This window comes from Bos grunniens, chromosome 23, assembly GCF_055505025.1.
Source record: "Bos grunniens cultivar Pamir isolate PY7600 chromosome 23, Bosgru_T2T1.0, whole genome shotgun sequence".
Taxonomy (NCBI): Eukaryota; Metazoa; Chordata; class Mammalia; order Artiodactyla; family Bovidae; genus Bos; species Bos grunniens.
This window is the reverse complement of record NC_141187.1, coordinates 853318-860176: the sequence shown is the minus strand read 5'-3', so window position 1 is coordinate 860176 and position 6859 is coordinate 853318. Positions and strand designations below refer to the sequence as shown.

The 6859-nt window shown below is 35.9% G+C and overlaps 1 pseudogene; it reads left to right on the top strand.

Annotated features, from left to right (window-relative positions):
- The first annotated feature begins 4971 nt into the window (after positions 1-4971).
- Positions 4972-5885, top strand: LOC147346468 (olfactory receptor 4A47-like; annotated as a pseudogene).
- Positions 5886-6859: the final 974 nt, after the last annotated feature.

Genomic DNA, 6859 nt, shown 5'->3' with positions numbered 1-6859 from the left:
GATGTTTTTTACTAGTAAATCACACTGCATGAGGAAATTTCATCTCTATTTAATACTTCAAGATTTCTTGTTGTTCAGGTGCAAAATTGTGTCTGACTCTTTGCAAGCCCATGGGCTGCAGAACTCTGAACTTCTCTGTCCTTCACTATCTCCCAGAGTTTGCTCAACCTCATGTCTGTTGAATCAGTGATGCCAACCAAATATCTCATCTTCTGGCACCCCCTTCTTCTCCTGGCCTCAGTCTTTCCCAACATCAGGGTCTTTTCCAAAGAGTTGGCTCTTTGCATCAGGTGGCCAAAGTATTGGTGCTTCAGTTTCAGCATCAATACTTCCAATAAATATTCAGGATTACTTTCCTTTAGGATGGACTATTTGGATCTCCTTGCGGTCCAAGGGACTCTAAAGAGTCTTCTCTAACACCACAGTTCAAAAGCATCAGTTCTTCAGTGCTTAGCTTTCTTTATAGTCAAACTCTCACATCCATACATGACTACTGGAAAAACCATAGCTTTGACTAGATGGAACTTTGTTGACAAAGTAATATCTCTGCTTTTTAATATGCTGTCTAGGTTGGTCGTAACTTTTCTTCCAAGGAATAAGCATCTTTTAATTTCATGGTTGCAGTCACCATCTTCAGACCCCATCAAAAAAAGTCTGATTGTTTCCATTGTTTCCTCAACTGTTTGCCATGAATTGATGGGACCAGAAGCCATGATGTTAGGTTTCTGAATGTTAAGTTTTAAGCCAACTTTTTCACTCACATCTTTCACTTTCATTGAGCGATTTCACTTTCACTTTTCACTTTCATGCATTGGAGAAGGAAATGGAAACCCCTCCAGTGTTCTTGCCTGGAGAATCCCAGGGACAGGGGAGCCTGGTGGGCTGCCGTCTATGGGGTTGTAGAGAATCGGACGCGACTGAAGTGACTTAGTGGCAGCAGCAGCAGCAGCAAGAGGCTCTTTAGTTCTTCTTTGCTTTCTGTCATAAGGGTAGTGTCATCTGAATATCTGAGGTTATTGATATTTCTCCAGGCAATCTTGATTCCACTCTCAAAAGTCTTCTCCAGCACCACAATTTGAAAGCATAAATTCTTCAGTTTTCAGCCTTCTTTATGGTCTAACTGTCACATCCATATGTAAGTACTGGAAAAAACATAGCTTTCACTGTAATGAGTTTGTCAGCAAAGTGATGCTTCTGCTTTTTAATATGCTGTCTATGTATGTCATAGCTTTCCTTCCAAGGAGCAAGCATCTTTTAATTTTAGGGCTGCAGTCACAGACCACAGTGATTTTGGAGCCCAAGTAAATAAAGTATCTCTGTTTCTATTGTTACCTCATCTATTTGCCTTGAAGTGATGGGACTGGATGCCCTGATCTTAGTATTTTGAATGTTGAGTTTTAAGCCCACTTTCTCATTCTCCTCTTTCACCTTTATCAAGAGGTGGTTTAGTTCCTCTTCATTTTCTGCCATCATCTTTAAGTCTTCTCAAGCACAATGAAAGTGAAAGTGAAAGTGAAGTCGCTCAGTCCTGTCCGACTCTTTGCGACTCCATGGACTGTAGCCCACCACGCTCCTCCGTCCATGGGATTCTCCAGGCAAGAATACTTGAGTGCGTTGCCATTTCCTTCTCAAGGGGATCTTCCCAACCCAGGGATCGAATCCAGGTCTCCCGCTTGTGGGCAGACGCTTTAACCTCTGAGCCACCAGGGAAGTCAAGCACAATACTACTCACCAAATAACATCAAACATTTGCATTTATCAAAATTTATTAACTTTTCAACTTTTGGTTGTTTTTATAAAATGAAAGTTTGAATCTCCTTCCAAATTTCTAAGTTAACCCTTTATAATGTGTTGTTATTTGGAAGGTAGAGCCCTCAAGGATGGGATTAATGACCTTATGAATGAAATGCTATAGTCAGTTGATGCTTCTGCCATGTGAAGACCATCAACTATAAAACAGACCCTCATCATAAATGGAATCTGTGGACTACTCTCTCTTGAATTTCTGAATATAACTGAAAAACAAATCCTTAATTTTTAAGCCACCTAACTATCCTTAGAATTCTTTAATAGCAGCCCAAACACAGCAAGCAGAAATTTAGTTAATTATAAAATTTTTATAGTATTTTTCAAGTCATGATTTAAGAAACTTTGTTAATTGTCTATGTTCATTGTTCTATGCTCCATGAAATCAGGGGAATTAATTGTATTTGCATTCTCTGTTCCTAGAAACAATGAAAGTACTTTTAGAATGTCTTTTAAGTATTTACTTTGAAGAAGATGGTATGCTTTAATATTTTGTTTTCCAATCTAGGAAAAGATGTGCATTGTGAAGAATTGATTGATGACTCAATAAAAATTTGTCATTGTCTCTGTAGAGTGTACATAAACCTCACTTTTTGTCTTCAAAGAAGATTCTCTTATTTTCATTTGATTCACATTCTGTATGAGCTTCTCAGAGGGTGTTCGGTGTTTTTTGCTGGCATGTTTTACAGCTTAGTCCTCAAAGCCACAAGTATATATCTGTATCCAAATGTGCACAGGTCTGTATCCAACACTATACAAGTTTGTGTTCCACCACAGACTCAGATCTATAGCTAACTTCATTTGAATCTGTGTGACCACATGGGGGGACTCCCTAGTGGCTCAGACAGTAAAGAATTCACTTGCAATGCAGGAGACCTGGTTTCAGTCCCTGGGTCAAGAGGATCCCCTGGAGAAGTGAATGGCAACCCACTCCAGTACTCTTGCCTGGAGAATCCCATGGACAGAGGAGCCTGGCAGGCTACAGTTCAGGGGGTCACCACTTGCACAATTTAGTGGAAAGTCTTAGTGAATTTAATTAAGCAAAAGTCAACCTTGGACACACTCCATTTCTAAGACTCAGTGATAAATAGGGTTTGAAATCATAAAAGTCCTCTTTGCCTCTGTTGAAAAAAATAGGTTATTTCTTTTAAGAGCTGATATAAGTTTCAGGAGATCCTTTGTCAGGCTGAAAGCATTGCATTAAAAAAATGGCAAGGAAAAAACAGAATTTTTCTCAAAATCCAAAGTCAACTAGTCTGGCTGTACTGATATGACAAAGTGAGAAGGGCTAAACAATTCAATAGTATTTTTCTATTTTGAAGTTAAAAAGAAATTACCAGAGACAAATTTTCCTGGAAAATATCTTGTTCTCTTTATATAAATATAAGATTCATGTTAATTACTGCTAAATGTACACTGTGGGATTTCTTTTAAACAATCTATAGTGAAGATCACATTGTTCTAAATAAACAGAAGAATCCATGGAAGAAATGAAGAGACAGCTAAATTAAATCAAACATACCTTCAGATAATATTGCAACCTTTAGGCCTCCATCATCATATTGGATTAAAGCAAAACAAAATCAGGTATTTATAAGTGATTTTAAAACTTTCCTTCTGATTGTGAACATGTTTCCCCCAATGTAAGACTAATATTAAATGGTGGGAATTATGATTCACAATTGCGGACTTAGCAATAAATTAAATCATTTTGAAACACATCAAATTTAGGTTCCAATTATATTACTATTACTTAAAAATTTGGGCCCTTAGAAAATTACAAGCTATTCTTTGCTATAGCATCTTCAACTGGAAAAAGGTGAAGGTGATTACAGTACTTGTTACTATAAATATTAATTGTTATGTATTAAATTATGATAGCATGGTTGGAATAAGTGTTTTGAGCTGTTCAGTGGTAATCAGAACAAGATTTAAAGAGTATAATTTGAGCTGTTTCTGGAGAATAAATTTCTGGTGTCCAAAAGAAAGTTGAGAGACTTGGCAGGAAGCTACTTCCCTGGGCCAGGAAGAAAATGATCAAAAATATGTTATACATTTTGAAAGTAGAGACAACAGTATTCCATACACTTGTATGCATACTCAATCATTTCAGTCATGTTTGACTCTTTGCAACCCTATGGACTATAGCCTGCCAGGCTCTTCTGTTTGTAAGATTCTCCAGGCAAGAATACTAAAGTGGGTTGACATACTCTCCTTCAGGGGATCTTCCTGGCTCAGGGATTGAAGGTGCATCTCCTGTGTTCTGCATTGAAGATAGATTTTTTACTGTTGAGCCAATTGGGGAAGCACAGTATTCCATAGATATCAGGAAATAATATAATAGAAAAAAAGGAATGAATAACAAGATGTATTTTATTTATTTATTTATTTATTTTGGTGAGCAATTACATTGAAGATGGTGCAATTTAACGATATGGGGAACACCTTTTATATTGTGGAAATTTTTATTTTATTTTTTGTTATATGTACTGAATTGATATCCAACTATAGATGTCTAAAAGTGGAGGTGTTGTTTATGTTAAAGTGAGGGTAGAGATAAAATAGACAAAATTGAACTGACTCGCTATTCATTGATCAGGAGAAGGAGGAATCTTTCCCTTGACACTCTAAGAAAGAAATTCCAGGCCGTTCTGAGACAATACAGGGCAGTGACCTTCTATTCTTAGTTTGATTTACTAACAGGGAGTATGTTAGTCTAAGTGGATCTAAAGTGCTACACTTTTATGACATTATAAATGATATGCATTTTCCTGGAATTTCCATCCTATTTTTTCCTGTACTTTCCTTTTTTCTTTAAAATTCAGCTAAATCATTGCTTCTTCTGGGAAGCCTTCTCTGATTTTAGTCTGATTAATATATTCCTACTCTGTGATATTTAGCATTATGTGAATATCCTTCTCATGGCACCTATTTGTTGGTCTGGAATTTTCTGATCCTTCATTTTGTGTGATATCACTGAGGGAAGGGAACTGTGACTTTTGCAACTTGGGTATATTTCTATGAACTACTGGACAAAAATCAATCTGTCTGCACATTTTTTAATTGAATGGACAAATAGAAAACTTATGGTGAATTTAAATGTGTCCCCCTTGTTTTCTAGGTAAGCTGCTTCTAATATGTGAGGTCAGCTATTGTCCAGACTAGATGGAACCAAGGAACAATGTAACTTATTTTACCTCCCGGGCCTCACAAGGAACTCAAAGGAGCAGAAAGTCCTTTTCTGTTATATTCTTGCTGTTCTACATTTTGACTGTGGTGGGCAACCTGTTCATTGTTTTGATATGATGGTCAGTAGGACACTGAATTCTCTGATGTACTTTTTCCTTACTTTCTTATCAATTATGGATGTAGATTATTCCTCTCCTATTGTGCCCAGATTAATTTCAGACTTGTTATTTGCGGAAAATACCATATCTTTTGAATCATGCATGATCCAGCTGTTCATAGAGCACTTTTTTGGTTGATCAGAGGTCTTCCTTCTGTTAACAATGGCCTATGACTGCTATGTGGCCCTCTGTAAGCCCTTGCATTTCTTGGTGATCATGAGGCAAAGGGTGTGTGTTGCGATTCTGGTGGTGTCCTGTGTTGGAGACTTTTTGCACTCAATTATTCAAATTAGCACTATTTCTGGGCTCCCATTCTGTTGCCCCAATATCATTGATCACTTTACGTGTGATAGGTACCCCTTATTGAAACTGGTCTGTACTGACACCTGTGTCATTGGCATCTTAGTTGTGGCTAATGGAGGACTGATCTGCAGTACTGTATTCTTACTCTTACTCATCTCCTATGGAGTCATCCTGCACTCTCTGAAGAACACGAGTCAGGAAGAGAGGCAGAAAGCACTACAGACCTGTGGTTCCCACATTACTGTGGCTGCCTGTTTCTTTGTCCCCTGTATTTTCATATATGTAAGACCTGCCACAACCTTCCATATTGACAAATCATTGACTGTGTTTTATACAATCAAAACCCCCATGTTAAAACCATTAATCCTAAGGAATTCTGAGATGACTAATGCTATGAATCAGCTCTGGAGAAAAACAAAATCAGATTAAGTATTAAATAAGTGCATTATTCATCAGGAAAGTAGTAATTTAGTATTAGGACCAATCTTCCACAATATAAAAATCTTCATAAATCTGATTCAAATTTTCTTTTAATTGCAAGCAATTAAGATAAATATAATTAAAGAATGAACTGCATGTCCATTCTACCAATGACAGTCTTCCCATTAGAATGTAAGCTGTATGATGGGTGGTTCATCATTGCATCTAGAATGGTGGAATTTATTGACAGTATGGAATCAATAAATAATATGGAATGAATAAATAATATGTTTTATAGAGTAAAGCTGCTTTTTAAATAGTTTCTGTGTTTACCTGTATTTTCTTATCATTGTTTTAAGTCAGAGTCTTGTCTTTAATCTTTGTTCTTCTTATTGTTCAATTTAAAATGTTGAAGGCCACAATTATATTATACATACTGTGTATATCATAATATACATATTAAACTATCTATTTATCAATTTTGTTTGCCTTAGTTATGAAATTTTAATGTAATATTTTAATTTTAAAATAAAAATTTGAAGTATGATATATAATAAGTAATATTAAAGTTGAACCCATGCAAAATGGAATAGTGCAGAATAAGGCCCTTATATATGTCATACCACAGCCTTCCAGTCCTTTCAGATGTTGTCACTGTATTCTTTTCTTAAATATCTTTGAGAAATAATATTTAAAATGCAAGCATGTTTTCATATGTGTGTGTGTGTGTCTTTGTGTAGAACTTTCAATTTTACTTAGCCTCCTGAAGATCTTTATATACTAACCTATAAAGATCTAACTCATTCTAGATTCATCATATTGCATAACTTTTATAAAGACTGAAATTTAGGTATCCAGGCCTCTTAAAGTTTTTCCCATATTTTTTATGATGTATAATGCTACAATGAAGTCTTTTTGAAAATTTTTAGGTCAGTCTAAGAAATGGAATTTTTTATTCATTTGGTACATGTATTTAAATGTTG